Here is a 25,219-nt window from a genome sequence, read left to right as displayed (position 1 = left end):
TTTGCCCTTGTCGGGCCCGACCCCGGGCAGGGGAAGTATTGGGTTACCGGCACGGCCTCTTTAAAGCTTTCTGAGGAAACTCGGATGTTTCCGGAGGGCTTGAGGGGGGCGGACAGACCCCAGGCTTGGCAGCTGGTCCCATCACAGCCCCCCTCAGTTCTCGGTCACCCCTGGCTCTCCCCAGAAAAAAGCCGTTTCCTTCACACCCTCCAGCACGCAGCTCAGAAGTACTTGAGTTGAGGCAGAAGTTTCACTGCCACCGCCTCTGCTGGGCACAGGCGCTCCAGGAGGGAGGGCACCGCCGCTCCAGGAGGGAGGGCACAGCTCTGAATGCAGTCCCCAGCCCTCTCCATTCATAAGAATGGCTCAGTGACCCATCGAGCTGCCAGCATCTGTGGGCCCTGAGGGAGGGACGCAGAGGAGGGCATGGGGCTAATTATAAACGTGTGAGGGGCGGGAGGAGGGCAGGCGGTTTGCGGAGAATGTTGGAGGTGGGGGGCAGGAAAGGTGGCCGGTTCGGCATGTCCCACCCCCAGTTCAGGCTGAGAGTGTCAAGCTTCTGGGAGTGAGTGGGTCGTTATTCCCCAATTCAGGGGGGAAGCTTCATAGTTAATTTGGTCTGCTTGCTGGTTCTTAACCTTGTTTGGGCCATAGCTTCCTTGGAGGATCTGCCAAAGGCTCAGGACTCAAAGAAACTCAGTCTTCTGGTCCCAGCCCTGCCTCTGGCGGGCTCTCTGGCTTCTGGCAGGTGGTTGGCGGTAGACTGTAAACACCATGCGGGCAGGGACTGTGTCTGTCTTGGCCATTATCACTAGTTACGCGGGGAAATATCGGGTAGATGCCCAATAAATAGTTGGTGAGTGGATGAGTGCATGAAGGAATGAAAACTTTTCTCATCTGTAGATTGGAGTCTGCCATCATTTTGTACCACTTAATTTAGATACAGCCAAAATGGCCAATGAGTTCTGAAAGCTGGAGAGAAGAGGACCTCTGATTTTCTTTGAACTCCTTGCCCTCAAGAGAGCCTCGGCATAGCTTAGACATCTCTTAGGCAAGACTTGGTACAGACCGTTCCAGTCAGGGTAACAGCAGGAAGGAGAAGTAACTCAGACGGTTCGAGAAAAGACTGGAATGAGGGGCCCGCTTTCAGGGGTGTGGGTGGGCTTAGGGGCGCCAAGAAGGAAGGTTGAGACATGAGCAGCCGAGGGAAGCCTTTACCACCCCGGTGCTTGAGGAGACAAGAGGACCAAGTGGGGAACTGGATCCCGGGGAGATCTGGGACCTTGGAGGAGGGGCCGCTGAGAGGAGCCTTGGTCACAAGGGGACCCAAAGCAGAGAGCAAGCGCAGAAGAAATACCCCGACCGCTCTCCCCTCCAATCCGACCACCTCTTGGCAGTGCCTCTCATGGCCAAACCCAACCGGAAGCTGGGGCAGGGGAGCCCCTTGAGGCAGTCATGGGGGTCAGCCCCTGGCTGAGTGAAGGGAGTGGAAACTGAGAAGAGGTAGCTCACCTGTCCATAGGCACTTCCTCGTAAACTGCTACATCCAGGTCTTCTGGTGGAGAATGTGCTCTTTAAACATTTGGTAAAACAATGGGGTAGCTCTGGGGGGAATCACTAAGGTGTCAGCTCAACAGAGCAAAAACATCTGCTTCCTCCTGCTTCCTCACTTTGTTTGTCCCCTTCTTCTTGTCGCCAGGGCTTCCTGATAGCACAGTTCAGAAATAAACTTATGCCCTGAAACGGGAACTGTTCCTTAACACAGGAGAACTTTAATCCTTTCAAAATAGTTTCCCACAATCTGATGTGAAATGGTCTGTATTCAGAAGCTCATGGATTCTTAACTCTTCTGAAGAAGCCCAGCCCTGTGCACATAGTGAAAAGTGCCACCAGGAAGTCTTTTCATTCCACCCACTGTAGCTTAGTGAGCGCCTACTGTGCGCCTGGCACTGTGCGAAGTGGCTGCAGGGGACACAAGACAAGCAGAACACGGCTCTGCTCTGGGGGAACCGCAGGTAGCGCAGGCCCCAGAGACGGGCTGGGATGGAGGAAGCGCTCTTACAGGCCTGTGGGCTGGTTCTTTCCTTCACTCTCTTCAGAAGAGACTGGATTCCAGCAACGCCAGACACAGCACAGCTCTCTGGATCAGATGTTCATTGCCTGGCAGCCTCCACTATCGGGTCCCCGAGAGGAGCAGGAGAGAACAAAAAGCATCAAAGAGTCCAAAATTGATGATAGCAATCCCAGCACGAAAGCACCTGCCCTGGATACAGAGAAAACTAGCTCAGGCCCGCACTCCAAGCCTGTGAACTCTTACGTGGGACATCATCCTCGCAGGCTCAGAGAGCAGGCTTCTTGAGGGTGGTGACGTAGCCGTAGCACAGGAGATTGGGGAGGGGACTGCTGCTTAAGATAGACACAGTGACAATAAGAACAACAAAGGCAGCTGATAAAACTGATTACAAGAAAAATGGCAAAGAACCAGGGAATAGTTCTGAGATCAAAAAGGATAGCCAATTGGAATTATTTCTAGAGCCTCCATTCTGTTTGTATCCCCTGAAGGCACCACTGACTTACTGCTCGTTGACTGGTTTGCACTGTGATGAGCATGAATGACCCAGTGAAGACAGACTTGTACTCACTTCATTTTGCCTAAGAAGGCAGAAACGTGTCATATATATTAATTTCTATTGAACATGACCCTAAGATTTAAAGTGTCAGGAGCCCTAACTTTGGTGTCTTTTAACCCCTGCCGGGCAATACACCACGCTAACACTCAGTGGCTGAACAACAGTTGTTTATTGTTGAAGTTCATGTGTCTGTGGATCAGCTAAGGGTCAGCTGATCTGGCCTGGGTTTGGCGGGCCTGGCTGGACTCGCTGTGGTCTGTGCACTGACTCAGCCCCAGGGTCCATCCACGGATGCAGCTCCGTTGTACAGTTTCTAGAATGTGGTGGCACAGACCCAAGGACAGTGATATTTATAGAATGAAAGGCCTTCTGCACACTTCAGTCTCTCACAGCACCCAGGATGGGTGTGGCCTCACTCCTCATTTTCAGATGGAGAAATGAAGGCTCAGAGAGGTTAAGTGACTTGCCCAAGATGGCACAGCTGGTGTGGGGAGAGCTGGAGACTGGAACCCTGCCCGCTGACTCTAAGTCCAGGGCTCTTACCAATGTAGACCAAATCTGCTATGACCATGGATAAACAGTGATAGTAGCTTTTAAGGTCCTGTACCCCAGCCTCCAAAAACCCAGCTCCAGGTCTTTATCCTCTGCACTCTCCTGCCTTCTCCTCAGGACATCAGTGCCTGAAGCTCTTAGCAAACGATTGAGACAAGGACTTCATACTAAAGGTGCACGACTTGCCAGGGTACTGGTTTGTCTTTCTTTGGAGGTATTTGTGTTGTAACAAGAGTTAAAGATCTAAGCTAAAGGATGCTCTAGTGAGATGAGCTTCAACCTGCGCATTTTGGGGAATGAGGCTTCCTGGAGCCAGGAGAACCCCATTTCACAGACATTCTCTTCAGGGGTGTGAGCCCATAGACACACGTGGCTTCCCTTTTCCAACATGGGATTTCTCAGGCAGGCAGGAACTCTCCCGATGATGTTTGGGTCCAGGGCTCAGGACAAGATGGAGAGAAGACCCACCTCCAGTCCTGGAGAGTGAGATCTTGTGGAAGCTTATGAGTTCTGTCTGGGTGCTGCAGTCTTCTCCTGTGGGTGCTGGAATGTGACCAGGGCAGGCGTTTTGTGGCCTATAGGACGTGGTGTCCAGCCCTGCACTCCCATGACTGGAAGCCAGCCAGGCCACTGCTTGGGACCAATCATGTTCTTGGCAGTAGATTATGGGCCATTTATTTGTGTCTGATGCTGGTCGGCTATTGTTTAATGTTCTGTAATGTACTTCCCTGCCATCTCCTCCGATTTAGCTCCCCATATTTCCTCTGGATAATATAATCAGAGAGGCTTCTTAAATTTAAGGGCCCTCCAGGGGTCCCAGCTTGCCCACTTCACCCCACCCCAAGCCTCTGAATGAAGCAGTGGACCCCTCTCCAGCTCACAGAGGGGTGGGTGTGAGAGACAAGGACTTTCTCTCCAGAGATCCAGGCCAAGCACCGACATTGTCACTCACCACACCCAAGCCTTCTTTCCTCAGACCCACGACCATACAAAAACAACACAGCTCCAGAAGGAACAGAAACCCCTCTGACTTCTGTGAGTCACGAAGTAGGCTGGGGACCCGTCTTCTTGAAACGCAGTTCACGTCGTAACTACTGCTCGCGTTGCTCTTACAATTGGTACCAAGTGCCCCCAAACCCCTTATCTGGCCAAGCTTTTTCACAGCTGCAGTGTATTTGCTCTTCACAGTTGTCCCTGCTGTGGGAGCCTTGGGTCTGAATCCTGCCTCTGGGTGAATGTGGGGCGCTCACACCGTAACTGTGGTGTGAGCCCCGACTCCCTCATCTGTAAAATGGGTATAGTAGTCTCACAGGATTGCTATGAGCACTTATTCATTCAACAAACACTTAGTAAGTCCCAACTCTGGTACCTGGAACTGGGACGCAGCAGTGAGCAGACAAGAACATCATGCCCACATGGAGTTCCTGTCATCAGCCTGAGAAGACTAGTCTGCTGGGCTCAAGGGGTGAATGAAAGACCCTTACAGTAGAGCTGGAGCTCGCAAACCACCTGCCCAAGGACCGAGTCCAGTCTTCACGTGGAGCTGTACTCAGCCATCATGTTGCAGTACTTAAAAAAAAAAAAAGAGACAGAGAAAACTTTTAAAAATTGCCTTAGTTGCTAACATTTAAAACTCAAGTGATTTAACAAATTTTTAAAATATATTTCTGATGTCTCTTAAAAACCAAAAAACCTCTTGGAAACCAGGGCAACCTGGCAGTCCTGACCCACACCACAGCAGCTGTTTGGCATATGGAGAAGCTCCTGAGTCCCCACTGCGCGCTCCCGTCTCACACCTGGGCTGCCTTCCTCGTTACCTCTGCCTATCTGGACCTTCTGGGTCAGAAGCCCTGCTGGTTTGGACCCTGCCTCATCCTTCTTTAGCAGTCTAGGCATTTTCCCAGACTTCCCAAGCTCTTCAAAGCTCAGTTTGAAATGTAATGTTCTGGATCGGTGGTTCTCAAACTACAGCACTGGTTCTCAGCTCTGGAGAGCTGAGAATTACCCGGGATGCTTTACAGGCGCCCAGCGTCCAGGCTGAACAGACCAATTTTATCAGACTCTCCGGGGCATGGGATCGGGCACTGAGAGTGTTGAGAGCTCCCCAGGTGATTCTAATGCCTAGCCGTGGCTAACCATTATAGCCAGCATCAGCATCACCTGGAAGGTTTGTTAAGACAGACTGCTGGGCCCACCCCCGGAATTTCTGACGCATTGGGTCTGGAGTGGCACCCATGAGTTTGCACTTCTAATAAGATCTCAGACACTGCTGATGCTGCAGGTCCACAGGCCGCGCTTTGAGGACCACTGCTCAAGGTTGCCCCTGAGTTCCTGTATTAGTTTCCTATGGCCACTCAGTGGTCACATTGTCTTCTTCTTCCGTGTCAGTCTTCCTCTGCCTCTCTCTTATAAGGACCCTTGTGACTACATTTAGGGCCCACCCAGATAATCTCCCCCTCCTAAATTTCTTAATTTAATCCCACCTGCAAAGTTCCTTTTGTCGCATAAAGTAACCTTTACAGGTGCCAGGAATTAGGGTCTGGACCTCTTTGGGGGCCATTAATCAGTTTTTCTCCTACAGTTGCCTTTTCCATTGGGTCAAGTGTCCCCCGAGTGCTTTCTTTAAGGACATCAGGATCAGAGGCACAGGCATGAATACTGTCGTCATTTGGATCCCTTTCCAGAGCAGACCCTGAGACAAGGATTTGGGCGCAAGTGGCGTGCTTGGGAGGTGATCCCTGTAGGGCATTGGGAAACCGAGACAGGGAAGGGAAGGCCGTCAGTCCTGGGGGAGTTCACGAGCCGATTCCTGCTGTGGGCAGCTGGGGCTCAGATCTCCTGGGACCTCAGGGAGACAGGGGACTGGGATATTGATCCACCAGCTCCTGGGGACATGCTTCCCCAGGCAACTTCCACGACTGGGGAAGCCTTCTGGCATAGTTACAGGTGCTTGTGACAGAAGCTGGCAGCCCACGGGGCCTGGTGAGTGCGGAGGGAAGCACTCACCAGGGAAGCAGCAACATCTGCCAGCAGCTGTGGTCCTGCTGGCCCTTTTGCAGTTGCTTGCCCACCCGCCCCTTCTGGACAGCGGCGGTTACAGCTCAGCACCCCCCTGCTGTGATACCAGAGCTGGGGTCCAGTAGCTAAGGGAGCCGCCACTAACACTAATAGTTACCTTGCATAGAGCAAGGTAACTGCTTATTTGCTAGACTCTTTACGTACCTGACTTCTAATCTTCACAACAATTTCACAAGACATTAGTACCCCAGTTTTACCAAAGAGGGGACTACCATTCAGAGAGATGCAGTCACTTGCCTGAGGTCACATAGTGCCAGGGCCAAATTTCCAAATCAGGACTTTCTGGGCCCCAAATTATTGCAGAGGCAGAACAGCCTATTGATAAGGAGTAGGACCTCTGGTGCCATGCTGCCTGGGTTCAAATCTTGTGTCTCCCTTAGCTTTGTGATGTTGGGCAGGCAAATTGCCTTCTATGTGCCTCAGTTTCGCTGCCTGTAAAACGGGGCTCAGAGTAGGGTTTCACTCACGAAGCAGTTGTGAAGATTAAGTGGGCTAATTAGGAACACAGAGAACTGTAAAAAAGTGCCTGGTGTGTGATGTATAAACCTTTTCTCTCATTATGTCCAGAACCCCACGCTGTCTCTACACATGCCGGGAGGTCATGATTTCCCCTAAGGTGCATTTGCGTCAAAAGGCAAAAGTCCCAAATACAATACAGACAGTAACTTTTTACTTAAAATATCCAGTGGGTTAAGGCCAAAAGAGGGGCTCAGCTTTCATCCATTTTGCATTTGTGAACCAGTCCCTAAAGCAGGGACCCATTGACCAGGGAAGGAGGCTCTTCTCGTGATGACCAGCTTTCCCAGATGGCTTTAAAAATACACCTGGCCCTATTCCATCGCCCAGCCTGGACCTTTCGACTCCATTCAAGCCCGCCCTTATGTCTCCACGGCAACCAACATAAGCACAAGCGGCAGGCAGGTGCCCGGAGCTGCGACAGCTGCAGAGGAGGCCTGGTGGCTGCTGAGGGCTTGCACCATGAACCAGCTGAGGTCTGAAAAAAGCGAGGAGAGAAAAGAAGGAACCATGAATGGGAGCTGGACAGGCCCCTCCCCTCCTGGGTCTCCCTGCTCCTTTCCTCACGCATCCTGACACCGCTCACCTGGTCTTCTTGGCATCTTTCTGAGAAGCCTGGAGAGAGCACTGGAGCTTTCCTGCTGCAGCTGGTAGATTTCTCTTGGGACACATGCTCCAGGAAGGACCTTCTGAGACCTGGCATGGGGGTCTTGGGGACCCAGGCGGATGGGGGATGGGGTAATGATAGCCATGCTACCTGTGGAGGCCTACCTGCCGGACTGGGGCTTTCTTACTTTCCTCTGACTCAGGGTTTCTTCAAGTGTTTGAGGAGGTATGAGGGGCCTCTATGAGGGGCCTGCCAGGTGCATCATTATTGTCGAGAGTTCAAACCAGCCTGCCCTTTTTGCCCAAACTGAACTGGCTCGGTTTCTGAGATCATCTGCATTGGGGTGGACTTCACAGGGTGGCCCCCAAAAGGCCTCCAGATCCTCTGTGGTCATCCGGAAACCAGATTCTCCGCTGCTGAGGTTAGTGTTCTGGATTTAGGGGGGTTCCAAATGAGGACAACCCTTTCCCTCATGTCCGCCTTCCTGAGAGCTGTGTCGGGCAGGTTGTGGCGGGGAAGGTCAACAGTGGACACGAGTGTCCTGAGCGAAGGCCTTGGGTCTGGGTGGCGCTCTTCCACGCTCCGTGGCTGCCCACGAAGTGAGCACCGGGAGGCTGAAAGGCTGGACGATTCAGGCCCTGGCAGCGCTTTCCCCAAAGTGTCTGAGTAAATGATTTCTTTTCTTTTTTTTCCTTCAATATCCGAGTTGACTGTCCAGCCCACGCTTCCTCTGCTGCGCAGTCAGGAAAGCGAGAGGGCACCTGCCTGACCGGCATGGGGCCTGCCGCTCAGTCCAGGTCCAACTAGAATGCGGCGGCCTGGGGACGGTTAGCCAGAGGGCTTGGCCACCTGCCTGTTTACTGATGTTCCCTGAGAGGGAACAGTGGCAGTGCTAAGGCACGGAGGTGGAACTCGGGAAACCTGGGTTCTCTCTCTGACCTGCCACTGACTCTAGGACCCGTGTACTGTTGGACCAGCCATTTGCTGCCTGTGAGACTCAGTTTTCTCATCTGTAAAATGAAGGGATGGACCAGATTCCAAAAATCCTTTTAGCTGTAGACTTTCTTTGACTTTGTGGCTCGCAAGTCACTTGCTAATTTACAGAATTAGCTCCTCCACAAAGAAGGGGTCTCGGCACATGTTTCTCTTCCAAGCATCGGCACCTGAGAACTCACGACGTGGCAGGAAAAGGCGTGGGGTTCAGGTTCAGACAGCTGTGGACTTGAGTGACATCTTTGTGACCCACTGGCTGAGTGATCTGGGCCAAGTGGTCTTGGTTTGCTTTCTTAGCACCTCAGTTTCCACCTCTGTAGAATGGGGTTAGTAAGTGTACCTGCCTCATCAGATGGCAGTGTAGTAGGTACAGAGCTTTGCGCTGTGCCTGGAACATAGTTAAGCTCTCGGTCAGTGGTTGCAACCATTATGCCAAATGGCAGTGAGAGTGTTGGAATCTAGGCTGCTTGCCTTCTCCCGGGATGATGCGTTTTTACTCTAATCCCACCTGCTCTTATTCAGCGGCTGGAGAGGTTTGTTCCTGGTGCTGAAGAGTTTCAGAATTCAGAGTCTCCATCGAAAGCCTGCACTGAGCGGGAACCATCACAGTGCGTGGGCTTCGGAACTGGAGGTCTGGGCTCAGAAGCCCAGCTCCATAGGACCTTAACTGCCAGAGCCTCAGTTTTCCTCACCTGGAAAAGGGGGGCATAATAGAGGGTAATTCGAGGGATTGTGCTGAGAATCAAAGGAGGAGGCATGGGAGGGCACGATCTGGAAAGCACGGGCTCACGCCTGAGGATGACGCCTTAGCTACTGAGTCCTGAGCTGATGGGCACAGTCCACCCACAGACGCCTCCCTGAGCTGTGAGGGAGAAAGCTCTCACCTCCCCAGACAGGGTGAGCACACTAGGAGCCCCCAGGGCGCTGCAGCCTGAGGGCATTCCCCCCACTGGAAGTTGTGCAACCCTGTGTGGATCCAGCTGGTAGACAAGTCACTTCCCATATCCACTTCATCCGAGTCAGAACGGGGCCCTCTGTCCACGTGGCATCTGCCTTGTATGGAATAACAGTCTTGCCCCCTTCCAAATGGACAGCAGTGTCAAATCACCAGGCCTGCCAGTGTGGGTCCTCCTGGGAAATCAGAGGCAGATTATTAAACATGAAAATTTCACACGGAATGCCAGCAAACGGTGGCTGACTTGACAAAGATGCTCAGTTTTCTGGCCGCATACCCATCTGCTGCCACTTTGCATTTTGTTTGACTTTTTTTTCCTACATGAGGCAATAAAATCCATTTGAATGGATTCAGACCATCATCATCCTCATCATCCTCATTAGCATGTTTAAATCTGTCTCTGTCTCTAAATTAATTATGACTATTACTTGATAAATGTAGCTTTTGATACACATCCCATCAATCAAATGACCAATTTTTATTGCACCTCCTACTATATACTTAACTATTATATTGAACAAGAAGATTCACAAGACAAACTAACACAAGGAGCCCATAGTCTGTTTGTGACATTAAAGTAACACAAATGGATGGGACTTCCCTGGTGGTCCAGTGGTTAAGACTTTGGCGCTCTTGATGCAGGGGGCACAGTTTCGATCCCTGGTCTGGGAACTAAGATCCCACATGCCTCATGGTGTAGCCAAAAAAAAAAAAAAAAAACCACACAAATGAAATAATAAATGAGAAGTGAAGTGGGTCATGGCAGCAGTATCTGGGGTGCACAGGTGGTTGGCATTTGAATGAACAGAGCAGTGAAGATAAGTTGATCTGGGTTCAAGTCCCACTCCCACCGTGCATGTTACTTATGTTACCGAGTGTTGCGATAGGTGATGTTTGCAGGCTTCAGAGTTTAGAGAATGTTTTTGTTTCCTGCTTTAGGTCACAGATAAAACATCTTCTGGAAAACAAGCAAACAAACAAACTTACATCTTCTACCAGAATAAAGCACAAATCAATTAAGATTTAAACATAAGATATGAAAGCATAAAATTATTAGAAGAAACTTTGGGGGATTTGGGGGGTAATTTTAGTGGGGGGGACCCAGAAGCCATAAAAAAAAGGCTTCTACAATCAATTCTACCAGATAAAAAGAAAAAATTTGTGTATAGGAAAAACAATTAAAAAAAAAAAAACAATGTCAAAAGACCAAAACAAACTGGGGGAAATACATGCAAGTCATATCATAAAATGATGCTTTTTAAAATATATATATTTTAAAAATGTATAACGGAAGACCAACAACCTAATGGAAAAATGGTATAAATACGTATGGCTCTAAAACGTGTGAAAATATCCCAGCCTCATTCACCATAAGAGAAATGCACATTAAAACCACACTGAAGTGCCATTTTTCATCCATCAGATGGGTGAAATTCAAAAGGTCTGACATCACGTGTGCTGGTGAGGGTATGTGGAAATAGATACCCTCATCCACTGCTTGTGGGACGGAATGTGAATTAATGGAGACTTTGTGGAGATGAATTAGGCATCATGTGTAAAAACTACAAATGCACACACTATTTGACCCAGCAATTCTATTCTAGAAATTCATCCAATGGACATGCTTAACAACATATACAAAGATGCATGCAAAAGGTTATTCTATTGTATCATTGTTTTGTTGGGGTTTTTTTGAAGCGTAGTTATTTACAATGTTGTGCCAGTCTCTGCTGTACAGCAAAGTGACTCAGTTATATACATTCAGACATTCTTTTTCATATTCTTTTCCATTATGGCTTATCCCAGGATACTGAATATAGTTCCCTGTGCTGTACAGTAGGACCTTGTTGTTTATCCATTCTGTATATAATAGTTTGCACCTGCTAATCCCAAACTCCCAGTCCATCCTTCCCCTCCCCCTCCCCCTTGGCAACCACAAGTCTGTTCTCTATGTCTGTGAGTCTGTTTCTGTTTCATAGATAAGTTCCTTTGTGTTATATTTAATTTAATTTAGTTTAATTATTTATTTAAAATAAATGTACGTATGTATTTATTTATGGCTGTGTTGGGTCTTCGTTGCTGCGCGTGGGCTCTCTCTAGTTGTGGCGAGTGGGGGCTACTGTTCGTTGTGGTGCGCGGTCTTCTCATTGCAGTGGCTTCTCTTGTTGCAGAGCAACGGCTCTAGGTGGGCTTCAGTAGTTGTGGCTCGCAGGCTCAGTAGTTGTGGCACAAGGGCTTAGTTGCTCCACGGCATGTGGGATCTTCCCAGACCAGGGCTCGAACCCGTGTCCCCTGCATTGGCAGGCAGATTCTTAACCACTGTACCACCAGGGAAGTCCCCATTTGTGTTATATTTTAGATTCCATATGTAAGTGATATCATATGGTATTTTTCTTTCTCTTTCTGACTTACTTCATTTAGTATGATAATATCTAGTTGCATCCATGTTGCTGCAAATAGCATTATTTCATTCTTTTTTATGGCTGAGTAGTATCCCATTGTATATATGTACCACGTCTTCTTTACCCATTCATCTGTTGATGGACGTTTAGGTTGTTTCCATGTCTTGGCTATTGTGAATAGTGCTGCTATGAACAGAGGGGTGCATATATCTTTTTGAATTATAGTTTTGTCTGGGTATATTCCCAGGAGTGGGATTGCTGGATCATATGGTAATTCTATTTTTAATTTTCTGAGGCACCTCCATAGTGTTCTCCATAGTAGCTATACCAACTTACATTCCCACCAATAGTGTAGTAGGGTTCCCTTTTCTCCATACCCTCTCCAGCATTTGCTATTTGTAGACTTTTAAATGATGGCTATTCTCACTGGTGTGGGGTGGTACCTCATTGTAGTTTTGATTTTCATTTCTCTAATGATTAGTGATGTTGAGCAGCTTTTCATGTGCCTCTTGGCCATTTGTATGTCTTCTTTGGAGAAATGTGTATTAAGGTCTTCTGCCCATTTTTCGATTGGGCTGTTTGTTTTTTTGTTGTTGTTGAGTTGTATCAGCTGTTTGTGTATTTTGGAGATTAAGCACTTGTCTGTAGCATCATTTGCAAATATTTTCTCCCATTCCATAGGTTGTCTTTTCTTTTTTTTTTTTTATGGTTTCCTTTGCTGTGCAAAATCTTGTAAGTTTGATTAAGTCCCATTTGTTTATTTTTGTTTTTATTTCTATTGCCTTGGGAGACTGACCTAAGAAAACATTGGTACAATTTATGTCAGAGAATGTTTTGCCTATGTCCTCTTCTAGGAGTTTTATGCTGTCGTGTATTATGTTTAAGTCTTTAAGCCATTTTGAGTTTATTTTTGTAGGGTGTGAGGGTGTGTTCTAACTTCATTGATTTACATGCAGCTGTCCAACTTTCCCAGCACCACTTGTTGAAGAGACTGTCTTTTTCCCGTTTTATATTCTTGCCTCCTTTGTCGAAGATTAATTGACTGTAGGTGTGTGGGTTTATTTCTGGGTTCTCTATTCTGTTATGTTTATCGTTATGCCTGTTTTTGTACCAACTCCACACTGTTTAGATTACTGTAGCTTTGTAGTATTGTCTGAAGTCTGGGAGAGTTATGCCTCCTGCTTTGTTTTTTTTCCTCAGGACTGCTCTAGCAATTCTGGCTCTGTTATAATTCCATATAAATTTTTGGTGTACCATTGTTTATATCAACAAATGTTTGCAAATCACCCAAATGCACATTAGTACAGGGCAGGGTGAACAAATTATGGTTCTTCCAAATGAAGGAATATTGCATAGCCATAGGAAAGAATGTGTATGCATTTTATGCAGTAATACAGAATACTCTTAGAAATACTGTGAAATATCGCAGGTATAGTATTATATTATAGGTAACCGTTTGAGCAAGAGAGGGAAATATTATACCTACTTATTTGCTTCTGTATGCAGAAAATATTCATGGAAGAATACACAGGAGGCTAATTGATAATAAATAATTGGAACTGGGACAGGGTAGGAGAGTTTTCAAGTATACGCATTTATACTTTTTGAATTTTGAATCACATGAATGTATTACCTTTTCTAAAGAAGTAGACAAAATCCCGTATATACATACAAAACAGAGCCTCTCATCTGGAGCACAGGATGGGATTTTTCTGTCTTTAAAAGTCCGTTAGACCCAAATTAGCAAAGGGAATTGAGATCTCAGAGACTTTCCAGAATGGTAGAATCACGTAATTATAGCGGTGTTTATAAGGTTCCTTTTGCCAACTTGTTCAGTCAGTAAGCTCTATTGCTCAGTTGAGTTCAAGGGGGTCAACCCAAGGTCCCCCACTTTCTGGAATCCAGGGACTTCAGTGACTCATGAGACCAATGGGTAGAAGTGTTCACTGTGCCAATGGGCAGCCACGGGCACCCAGGGACCCTGCTTCCCTCTTCCCCACCTGCTGTAGACCCTTGGATAACAATTACTGGAGGTGATGGGGCAGGGATGGAGGCTCTAGGGAAAGGGCTAAGTGAGCCACATGGTTTTGAATCATAAGTGTCCGTAGAGCTGGTGGAAATACAGGGTCTTTCCACTCAGCCCCAGTTGTCAGCACATGTTTGAAACAGCCGACCCTTTGGGCTCAATGCAGCTGGAGGGTTTCATCTCTGACCTGTGGCCAGATCTCCCGAATAACTCTAGAAACTTGGCCTCCCCCATCAAGCCAAAGCAGAAGAGTTAATAGGACTCACTGATTTATCCTGGCCGCCATAATCAAATTCAGAGCCAAGGCACAGCCAGCCCTGAGGAGGTTTCTTGATGTTCCCTCAGCTCCTAATAACATTGCCTCCTTCTTCCTCTCCATTTACCACATACCATTTGGTCAAATTAGAACTTGAACTCAGAAAAGCAGATGCCTTCCTTTAGATAACATCCAAAAAATTCTCTTGTGGGAGGAAGGAGAGATGGGTTTGTCTCCTTAGATCTACGCACAAGGCAGTCACTTCTGATACATGACTTACTACAAATTAATGGCCAGTGTGAGGTGATTTTCCTTCATCCTTGTGGCTTGGGCAGCCTTATCGGGGGTGTGGGGTGTGGAAGGGGATGTCCACCTCATGTCTTTCCTGAGGGTTTGGTTACTTGCTCAAGGTCTCCTGATTAATGGCTACAGGCTCCTCCAGGCGACACTGGTGTCCTGGTTCTGTGTGCAGCTCCAGAGCGCCCAGATATTTGCTAGCAAGGGTGTTGGATGGTCCACCCCCAATCCTAACCCCGTGGAGGTAACTTCTGGTTCTCTGTTGCCTACTTAAATTTTTTTAAGTTTATTCTTTTTTATTAGGGAAAATCCCAAACATTCAAAAAAAAGTGGAAAGAGTTGTCCAGGGAACACCAGTATGCCTACTGTTATGGGCTGCCTTGCATCTCCCCCCTCCCCCAAAATGCATATATTGGAGTCCCAACCCCCAATACCTCAGCATGTGACTGTATTTGGAGATAGGCCTTTAGAGAGGTGACTAAGGTTAAGTGAGGCCATAGCAGTGGCTCTGGTCCAATGTGACTGGTGTCCTTATAAGAAGAGGAGATCTGGACACACAAAGAGACACCGGGGATGCTTAAAAAGAGCAAATGCCATGTGAGGACACAGGGAGAAGGTAGCCATCTGCAAGCCAAGGAGAGAAGCCTTGGGAGAAACCAAACCTTCCGATACCTTCGTCTTGGACGTCTAGCTTCCCAAACTGCAAAAAATGTATTTCTGTTATTTCAGCTGCCCAGGTACTTTGCTATGGCAGCCCTAGCAAACAAATACACCCAGCACATAGATTCTGCAGTCGTTATCACTTTGTTATATTTACTCTATCCTCTATCTGTTTATCCACCTTATTTTATTCGATGAATTTCAAAATGAGTTGCAGATCCCTTGCTCACCTTGAAGAGTAAACTATTCAACAGAGAAAGTAAATGCACACATGACTGAACCCTCTCTGCGGCCAGGATAGTCAGGGAGGTCGGACTGCGTTTACCAACCAGGAAACTAGGACCCGAAGATGAGTGATCATGAGGTTTGGTTAGAAAGACATGGGACTGGGTGTTGGAAACGCCTCCAAGCCCAGCTGGCTGGGACACACCTGCATTTGTCTGAGGTTCCCTGCTCATTCTCGCTGGCTGGTGAGGGTGTGGGGCAAGGTCACCACTTTGTGCTGGTCACCTCCAGAAGTCTCCAGGGTCAGACATCTGGATTCAGCTGATGTCTTCAATTCAAGACATCTGGCCAACTACCTACCAGCTGTGTGTGACCTCAGGCGCATCCTTAGATCTTGACCGTCATCTGGAGGTGAGGCTGATGATACTGATATCACCGCGTGCAGTGGCTGTGGGGACCAGGGAAGGGTACCGGATGCTCACGAGTGTTCCTGTGGCTGGTGCTTCACCCCCCATTGGTGTAATGCCACCTGCTGTGACAAACAAACGCCAATATGTCCGTGACTTTGTCTAGTAAAAATTCATTTTCTGCTCGCCCAAGAGTCCAGTGGCCCTGGTTGGGGGTGACCAGCCTCCTCACTGACATCCAGAGACGCAGGCCCTTTCCATCCTGGCTCCAGCATTGCCCAGGGCTGGAGTCTCCTGCATCCAGGCAGAACCATAGGTGGTTCAGAACCATAGCTCCCTCATTGCGGGGGAGCTGGGCAGTGCCACTGCTTCTCAGGGATAGCTCTGGCCTATGGGGTGGCGGGGAGCACACATTCTGGGGGAGTCCCAGCCTTCTCCTCACAGCCCCAACTCCGAGGAGGTCCTGGGATGTAAAGTCAGCGGCTGGGGGTTAAGAGTAGAGAGAGCCAGCCACCAGGGAAGGGCCAGGTTGGAGGGCAGCTGCCTGGCCCACAAGAGCAGGGAAAGCAGCAGGAGCGGGGAGGGCAGTCTGACAGGGAGCCATCCCCGGGGCTGGGGAAGCGGCCACCAGAAGGCCACCTTCTCCCAGGGCTGCACGAGAGTCCTGTTGAACTCTGACCCCAGTCCTAGCCGTGTGGCCTGGACCAATCTGAAATTTACAGATTTCTCCTCTGTAAATTGAGGGTAATCGTTCTCTGAGGATTCAGGGCGATAATGCGTGGGCTGTGCTGAGTCCGGTGTTGTCATTGTTTCATGGATTTTGCTAAACAAGGCCCAGCAAGTAAGCAGCACAGATGCCACTCCTTCCTCTCATCTCTGGGAGGCAATACCCATAAGTCGTGACCCTCTTTCCTCAGAGTTCTTCTCAACACAGTGTTCCAGGAAATCTGCACCCATCGTTGGCATTAGCAGATGATATGAAAACTCTTTGCCCTCCAGAGGCTAGACCGTGGGCGTTTTTGTCTCTCTGTCCTGGTGGCATAGCAAGGGCTGGACACATAGTACGTGTTCAATAAGTGTTTGTGGGCTGAAGTAGGATCTGTTACAGGGCTCTGCTGTGGACAAAACACTGGATCTGTGTCAAAGAAAAAATGATTCTGATGTTTGTTTTTTTTTGTTTTTTAAGAAGGATATTTATTTATTTTTGCTGTGTTGGGTCTTCATTTCTGTGCGAGGGCTTTCTCTAGTTGTGGCAAGTGGGGGCCACTCTTCATCGCGGTGTGCACGCCTCTCACTATCGTGGCCTCTCTTGTCGCGGAGCACAGGCTCCAGACGCTCAGGCTCAGTAGTTGTGGCTCATGGGCCCAGTTGTTCCATGGCATGTGGGATCCTCCCAGACCAGGGCTTGAACCCATGTCCCCTGCATTAGCGGGCAGACTCTCAACCACTGCACCACCAGGGAAGCCCAATTCTGATGCTTGTTGAAAGAGTAAGGGAGACCTTGATGGAGACTATTGCCGTGGGTGGCAAGACTCTCTCAAGAGGGGAGAGAGATTGGGCTCAATTCTGAATTGAACAGGATCAAGTGGGGATTTGTAGTCAAGGAGCAGATCGAGGGGTTGGTAGATGGAAAATTACCAAGAGACCTCAAGGGTAGGGGGATCTTGCTAAAGCCACTTAACAGGATTCTTGCTGAAGGCAGGCCAGGTGATAAGGAATCAGGGGTGGGGGAGATGAGGAATTTGATCAGATATCAAGGGTGAACAGATCTCAAGGGTGGCGATTCTCTCTAAACTGACTTAGCAGGCTTCTTGCTAAAACTGGACTCAGCAAGGAAGCCCAAGATGGGGGCCTGGTTCAGAGCCTGACCAAAGTTTGGTCAAGGAGAGCATGTCTGGCAGTGAGAAGACAGACCCCAGGTCCTCCAGCCTACTTCTGGGGAGTCTGAGTCCTTGGGAAGGGTGCCAAGTTAGCCAGGCCACACAGCCTCTCTGGGCAGCAGGGGTGGGAGACACGGCCAGGGGAAGATGGAAAGCAGACTCCACTTTGGGGGCTCATCAGGAAACAGGCCTGCATGTGGCAGCAGTGGGGACAGGGTTGTTGGCCTGGTGCCTGGGAGGCAGTATTCCAGAAAGGTCTTCTGGCCTGGGTGATGAATTCCAGAGCTGCGATTAAGACAAAATACTGTGAATATGACACCTGCTGACAGCTGCAAGAAGGCCCCGGAAACTTTTACTATGAATTAGATTTTGCAGGCAGCTCTGCTGGGTGAGCTAGTGCTTGGGCCAACAAGAGGCTGCGTCGAGGGCAAGGACTGCTCTCCAGGGGAGAAGAGAGGAGAGTCTCAGGAGCCATCTCTCCTGGGAGAAGCCGGGGCTGGAATGGGCTTAGAGCGCATCCAGTCCAACGCTCCCATTTACATTTGGGAAAACCAACACCCAGCACGGATGTGAGTTCTCCAAGGTCACGCCGCAAGTTACTGGCCACACAGGACTGGAGACCAGGCCTTCTGATCTCAAGCTGGCACGCTTGGCTGAGGGGCAGTTAGTCAGTGAGCACACCTCCAGGCATTGGACTTAAGGAAATTCAACTGCTAGTGCCCGGAGAGACGGAGACAGAGAATGAGACCAAGTTAGAGACAGCGAGACAGAGAGAGAATGGGATCAAGGCAGGAAAGAGAGTTGCAGAAGGAGGGAGACAGAAAGAGACATTGGTGAGCCTGAGACATTAGGTTGGGAGGAGAGACGCGGACACCTGCAGGGCTGGACAGGACCTCAGTGATCCTCTAGTCAGCCACCTTCGTTTGGACAATCAGGAAACAAAGTATAGCTGAGTGGTTTACTTGTGTAAACCTTTTGAGGAGAAGTTTGATGTGGAATGGTAAAAAAATAAATGCTTCAGGTGCTTAAAATGGCAAAACTTCCGTCTCTAAGGGTTTTTGAAATGAGGCTTGAAAAATTGAAGAGCTGCAGGAACAGGCCCTGGCACCGGGGGATCTGGGTAAATGTGATGCAGAAGACCTTTCTGCCCTGGGCTGGGTTTCAGGACTCCGTGCCCTCTGTGCCGTCTTCCCTGATGTTTCTGCGAACAGAGGGAAATGCTCCAGAGAAGGAACAGAGCCTAACCCTCTCCTCCCTCATTCCTCCCATCATGGTAACAGCAGATATATATACTTTTTAATATTTATGTATGTATGTATGTATGTATGTATGTATGTATGTATTTAGGCTGCACTGGGTCTTAGTTGTGACATGCGGGATTTTTTAGCCACAGCATGAGGACTTCTTAGTTGAGGCATGTGAACTCTTAGTTGCAGCATTTAGTTGTGGCATGCATGTGGTCTCTAGTTCCCCAAGCAGGGCTCGAACCCAGGCCCTCTGCACTGGGAGTGTGGAGTCTTACCCACTGGACCACCAGGGAAGTTCCCCAGCAGATCTTCTCTACTTTCAAAGCACAGCTCAAATGCCACCTCTTCCAGGAAGCTTTCCCTGATTTCTCACTTGTATCCCCTGCCCCAACTGGTACCCATCACTTCTTCTTGTAAATCCCTCCAGACACCCCAGCCCCATGTTAGCCACTTTTATTTTTCCACCTCGTACAAGTTATCTATGAAAATGTTGATAAAAGAGCCCCTATTCTGTGCTAGGAACTCCAAAAGCCTTGCTCTAATCCTTACAACGAATGAGCTAGGTGAGTTTCGCCATATCCACTCGACAGGTAAGTAAGCCGAGACTCTGAGAGAGTGAGTAACTTCCTCAAGTTCAGATAGCCAGTAAGTGGCAAAAGCAGGGCTGCAGCCCAAGTTTGCCTGACTCTAGGGCTTGTACTCTTTCCACAACACTGACTGAGACGTTCTGAGGGCAGGGACTGTGTCTAGTCATTGTGTCTTGCAGACATTTGGCACTCACTCACTGTGTATTTCTGAAGGAATGAAACAGCAGATGAATGAATGAATACAAGAAGTATCCTTTCTTTTGAAGGTTGTAGCTCAGTGGTCAGCAAACTAAAGCCTGGGGGCCAAATCCAGCTTGCCTCCTATTTTTGTAAAGAAAGTTTCATTGCAACACGGCCACACGCATTCCTACCTGTGTTGTCTATGCTGCTTTCATGCACCATGGCAGAGTTGCGTTGCAGCAGAGGCCATGAGGCCCGTAGAGCCTAAAACACTATCCGGCCCTTTCCAGAAAAAGTTTGCCAACTCCTGTTATAGCTCATGGTCCTTACTAAGCTGGTTACAACAGCAGTGCTTACTGCTTTTATGATCTAGAATATTCTGTATGTTTGTGTGCATGCTTGTGCATTGGGTGCCTATAAAATGTCAGATTTCCACGTGTATCTGGTATATGTCACTTAATCATTTTACAGGGAAGTTTCATCTAAAAAAGTTTGCCTCATGGGCCCTTTGAAAATATATATATAAATACATATTTTAAAAATTAAGTTTAGCTTTGTTGCCAGCACTGGCATAGATGTGGTGACATTCCCTGGAGCGGAGGCAGGCAGACTTCCCCCCACCCCACTCCCACGGCGGCTGGGGTGACAGTGAGGATGGCCCTGTGAGGCTTGCCAGAGTGCAAAGCAGCCTGTTTAACGGGTTACCCTCCGTTTCCCCTCTGCTGCAGGGGCATCAGTATCCTGGGCTCCAGCCCCACCTACTCCCCTGGGCTCTCCCTGGGGAGCTCTTCCTCTCCCAAGCCACCCCCAGTGCATCCTCCTGAGAGGCCAGAGCTCTGCCTCCCGTTCCTGCTCCTGGGAGCTCAGGACTGGCCTCCGGACCCCTGGCATCTGGGGCAGAAGCAACACCAAAGCAGGGATTGTCCGACTCCCACCCCAAATGCCCAGCAGGCCAGGCGCTGGGAGCGCTGGGGGCATGACAAATCTCAGCCAGCCTCCAGTGGGTGTCCCCCCGCCAGTCCGCCGGGGCCTTGCCCATGATGATGGGACCATCCCTCAGCAGTACTCACCTGCTCACCATTTCAGGACTGCTCTGTTACTCAGCTTGCTGCTTGGGTGTGTTGTGTGAGTGTGCGTGTGTTTGTTGTTTTGGAAAAAAGATTCTTGGAAAGCAAACTTGTTCTGGAGGTTTCAGCAGCCTTTAAATTTTAAACTCCGCCAGTGTTGGAATTGCAATGTAAAGGGGTTTGCCATTGGAGTTGATGGGGATCTTGGCGCACGTGTGTGTGTGTGTGTGTCTGTGTGTGGGTGTGGGTGGGTGGGTGTGTGCCTCTCTTGTGACCTTGAGTGGCAGGCTGGCAGCTGCTGCTCCCTTGGCTTTGAAGTAGCATGGTGTTCTGTGGTCCGGGGCCACCCTGGCACCAGGTGGCCAAGACACTCTCCATCTCTCTCCTGGCTGGCTGGCAGCTCCAGGCTGGGTCATGCAGCTCACTGTCATCCCAGGGGCAAATGTCTTCTCTGTAGGCTGTGTCCTCCCCTGCCTCCCAGGCCTGCTCAGTCAAATCGCAAGACAGCAAACTCCTAACATGGTTTTTCAGAGACGTTCAAATACCTTCAAGCTCTAGGATCAGAATATTTTTCTCAAGGTGTACATGGTATGAGTGGGGTTGGTGTGAAGAAAGTTGTAAGGTGCAGCCTTCTCTGGAATCTGTGAATCGGGGAAAACCAGGCAAACTGCCGCTGGTCAGGCTGAGAACTTGGTTGTAGCTGAGCCATCTGACTCACGGTCAGAACCCTTAGTGATGCTACGAGCGTGTGCCCTCACCTCTCCTCTCTTCGGGCTCTTGCGAGCGCAAGTTCCAACAGGCAGGGGAGGCCCAGAGTGGAGGGGGTGGAAGTAATGAGCCCTAGCAGCTGTGGAGCAGTTAGTGCATGGCTGCACCTGTAATTTTCCCAACCTGCAAAGGCAGGATGTGTGTGTCACGTCTTTCCTTTGCTGCCTTCTAATGACACATTTGCTTGATTTGAGGGGTTGCTGCTTGATGCAGAAAAAGGGGGCGGAAACAGAAAAGGCTGTCTCTAGTGCCTTACTGATGGGCTGGTCTGGTGAGTGAGAGACCCAGATGGACACAGGGGTGATCCTGGGGTCATATGTGTAAAAAAAGGACTTTGGAGGTGGTTTGGGCCAAATTCCTTGTGGTGCAGATGGGGAGCCTCAGGTTGAAGAAGGGAGTCGTGCCGGGTCCCATGGTCACCTGCACCTGGACTCACACTTTGATCCAAGTCCCTATGTTTCCAAGAGTAGGTCAGAGTGAATCACTTTCCAAGGATATGCACCAGACTCAAGTGCGTAGTTTGTCCAAAGGGCAAAAACAGCATCAACAACAGCAAAAAGAAGAAAACCCCAAATGTTTGCCAAAAGCCTGCATTACACTCAGCATTGTTTCTACCTGTGATGTGGCCCTGCAGTGGCCACACACAAAATGGCTTTTGTGTCTGTAAGTCAGGGCGGGCAGTCCCGAAACTCCATGGGGGTTGGCATTTCCAAGGCAGCTGCCTGGGGCTGAGCCACTTAGGGCACCCAGGTTTCTGCAGGCGCCGTGTACACACACACACACACACACACACAGGATTGTTTCCATTACAACAGAGCCTCTGGGGCTTTCCAGGCTGGACCCGAGCTCAGACACGACTCCACGGAGGCAGCCTAGTCCGGAGAGACCCGCAGGCCACTCAGATGACACCAAAATAGACATGTGAAGGCCTGTTTTGGTGATTGGGAGGAAGAGGCGAGGGGAAGCTGTTCCCAAACACGTCCACCTGATGGAAATATTCTGAGCTGGAATGAGCTGGAAATAAACTAGACGGCGCTAAAAACAAACCTCTCCAGGGAGCTGGGGGGCAGGCAGAAATAGATGGTCCTCACCTGCTGAAGATGAAGTGGGGGGAGGGGGAGGGGACAGAGGGAGGGGGAGGGGTGGACAATGCAGTAGCCTCGGCAGGAGCAGCTGGTCGTGTGTCTTCCCTAAGGGACCTCCAGCCTCCAGGAGGGAGTGAAGGAGGGACGGCTCTAAGGGGCCAGGGTCTTTCATCAGTGGAGGTTGCAGAGGGTGCGGACTGCAGGAAGCACCGGGGCCCTATGTGGTCTGGAAACAGGAGTGATGAGCAGTGCGCTTTCGGTACACGAACCTGCCGCCCCCCGGGTGCCCCTGGCTGGGAGAGGCTGTGCGGAGAGCCACAGCTCAGCCCTTGCTGAGGCCCAACCGAGGCGGAGGAGAGGCTGCAGCTGGGGCCGGGGAAGGGCTGTGGAGAGCTGCCCACCTGCCCCAGGCCAGCCACAGCAGCTTACACTCTAGGAGAGAAACAGGGAGAGGAGTGCCGTTGCTGCTGACGTCAAGCCTTGTAACAACACAGCGACCTGGCTGCCTGCCCTCCGGCTCTGCCGCGGCTCCTCTTCTTGGACACAAACAGCCTCACAGAACGACAGCCAACGGGGCCACTCTGTGACCATGATGGATCAAGATAAAAACAAGGCTACTCTGTCACCATGCCAGACACGGACACAACAAGACTCCCCCAGCCAGCGGGCCCTCTGTCCTTGCTCACGTGGGTAATTGTGCTGCTGCTTTATGCCCACAGCTCCTGTCTCCTCTTCTTCTGGATGAGAATTAAGATGTAGCCACAGGACTTCCCTGGTGGTCCAGGGGTTAAAAATCTGCCTGCCAACGCAGGGGACACGGGTTCGAGCCCTGATCCGGGAAGATCCCACATGCTGCAGAACGACTAAGCCCGTGAGCCACAACTACTGAGCCCGAGTGCTGCAACTACTGAAACCCACGCACCTAAAGCCTGGGCTCTGCAACAAGAGAAGCCAGCGCAATGAGAAGCCCGCACACTGCAATGAAGAGTAGCCCCCACTCGCCGCAATTAGAGAAAGCCCACGCGCAGCAATGAAGACCCAACACAGCCAAACAAACAAATAAATAAATATATTTTTTTTTTAAAAAAAGATGAAGTCATAGACTAACCCTCATGTCCTGACAGCAGCCAGTCCAGAGCAAGGCCAGACTTGGCTTCCCCATAAGCTCCCGCCAGCATCACGTAGCAAAAGCCCAACTCCTAGAATAAATCCTTCCTCACGGCCTCTTACTGAGATGCCCATGGGTCCCCTAGTGTGCGTCCTCCCTCATGGCGATGAGGCACTTTCTATCTCAGGTGGTTGTTCCAGGAACCCCTGGCCTTCTTCTTAGCTCCCGATCTTTATTTCCACACACATGCAGTCATAGTGTCCAGATCAACACAAAGGACTCTGGAACCAGAGTTCAAATCCTGACTCTGTCGCTTACTAGTTGTGTGACCTTGGGCAAGTTGCTTCACCTCTTTGCCTCAGCTACTGGATCTGTAAAATGGGGATGATGATCATGGTAATAATAGTACTTAACTCTCAGGGTTGCTCTGAGGATTAGGCGAATTTATATGTGTGAAGCATTTAAATGGTGCCTGGCATGTAGTAAATTTTAAAAATTAATTCAGCAAACATTTTCGGAATATCCAGTGTATGCCAGGTGCTGTGCTAGACCCTATGGATCAAAACTGATGCCCATCCTCACAAAGAGCACAAAGAAACACCCCATGGATAGAGCTAACATGGGGTAAACCCGGAGAAAGCATAGCAGGATCCCTCGGTCTTGGCCTGGGAATCGAGGAAAGCTTCTTGGTGGAGGGTGAACCTGACAGTTCTCGCTGTAGAGTAAGAGTCTCCAGGACGGGGCTGGGTGTGGGAGGGCAGAGTGGGCCCTGAGCAGCGGGCGCGGCAGCTGCCTACAGGCAGGGGCCCATTTAGGCACCGCTCTGCCCCCACAAGGCCTAGTCCAGTGCCTGGCACAGCACAAGCACAGATGAACAAATGTCTCACACTAAAGCTGGAAGCTTTCCTCACAACCAGTGCCTTCTCTGACTATTCTATCTTAGACTCTGACCACTGTTGTCCCAGGTGCCCTGCAAATCAAAATCACCCTGCTCCTTCCTCCTCTTTCACCCCTGCAGTGCACTGACCCCCAGTTTCTTTCTCCCCAGGATGTTTGCATGGCCCCTTCCTTCCGGCCCTCACTGCTTCCATACCAGCGCAGGCCCTCATAGGATATCTCCACAGCCAGCCTGCAGCCTGCTTGCTGCCTGCCGTTCTCTGAGCTCTCCTTGCCCACCTTGCCCCTACACCGTCTTTCCCAGCACCGTGTTGATCCTATTACTCCTTCACTCAGCACCTTCTGTGGCTCCCTACTACATTTTTTTTTAAGTTTATGTTAACCCTCTTATCTATTTATTTATTTTTGGTTGCATTGGGTCTTCGTTGCTGTGCGTGAGCTTTCTCTAGTTTTGGCGAGTGGGGGCTACTCTTCATTGCGGTGCACGGGCTTCTCATTGTGGTGGCTTCTCTTGTTGCGGAGCACAGGCTCTAGAGCGCAGGCTCAGTAGTTGTGGCACGCGGGCTTAGCTGCTCCACGGCATGTGGGATCTTTCCGGACCAGGGCTTGAACCCGTGTCCCCTGCACCAGCAGGCGGATTCTTAACCACTGTGCCACCAGGGAAGCCCCCCTACTACATTTTGAATAAAGCCCAAACCCTTTGGTGGGGAATCCAAAACTGCACGATCTAGCCCCAAACTAACTTTCCAGCCTTCCTCACTTATGCTCTTCTTGCCAGATTCTCCTCTCCCATTAG

The 25,219-nt window shown here is 49.8% G+C and overlaps 1 protein-coding gene across 2 annotated transcripts in view; it reads left to right on the top strand.

Annotated features, from left to right (window-relative positions):
- Nucleotides 1-25,219, top strand: part of COLQ (collagen like tail subunit of asymmetric acetylcholinesterase) — a 64,292-nt gene that overhangs the window by 726 nt on the left and 38,347 nt on the right. The gene's annotated exons all lie outside the window — the stretch shown is intronic.

Source organism: Mesoplodon densirostris, chromosome 5, assembly GCF_025265405.1.
Source record: "Mesoplodon densirostris isolate mMesDen1 chromosome 5, mMesDen1 primary haplotype, whole genome shotgun sequence".
Classification (NCBI taxonomy): domain Eukaryota; kingdom Metazoa; phylum Chordata; class Mammalia; order Artiodactyla; family Ziphiidae; genus Mesoplodon; species Mesoplodon densirostris.
Note: the sequence above shows the minus strand (reverse complement) of the source record. Positions and strands in the feature narration are given on the sequence as shown.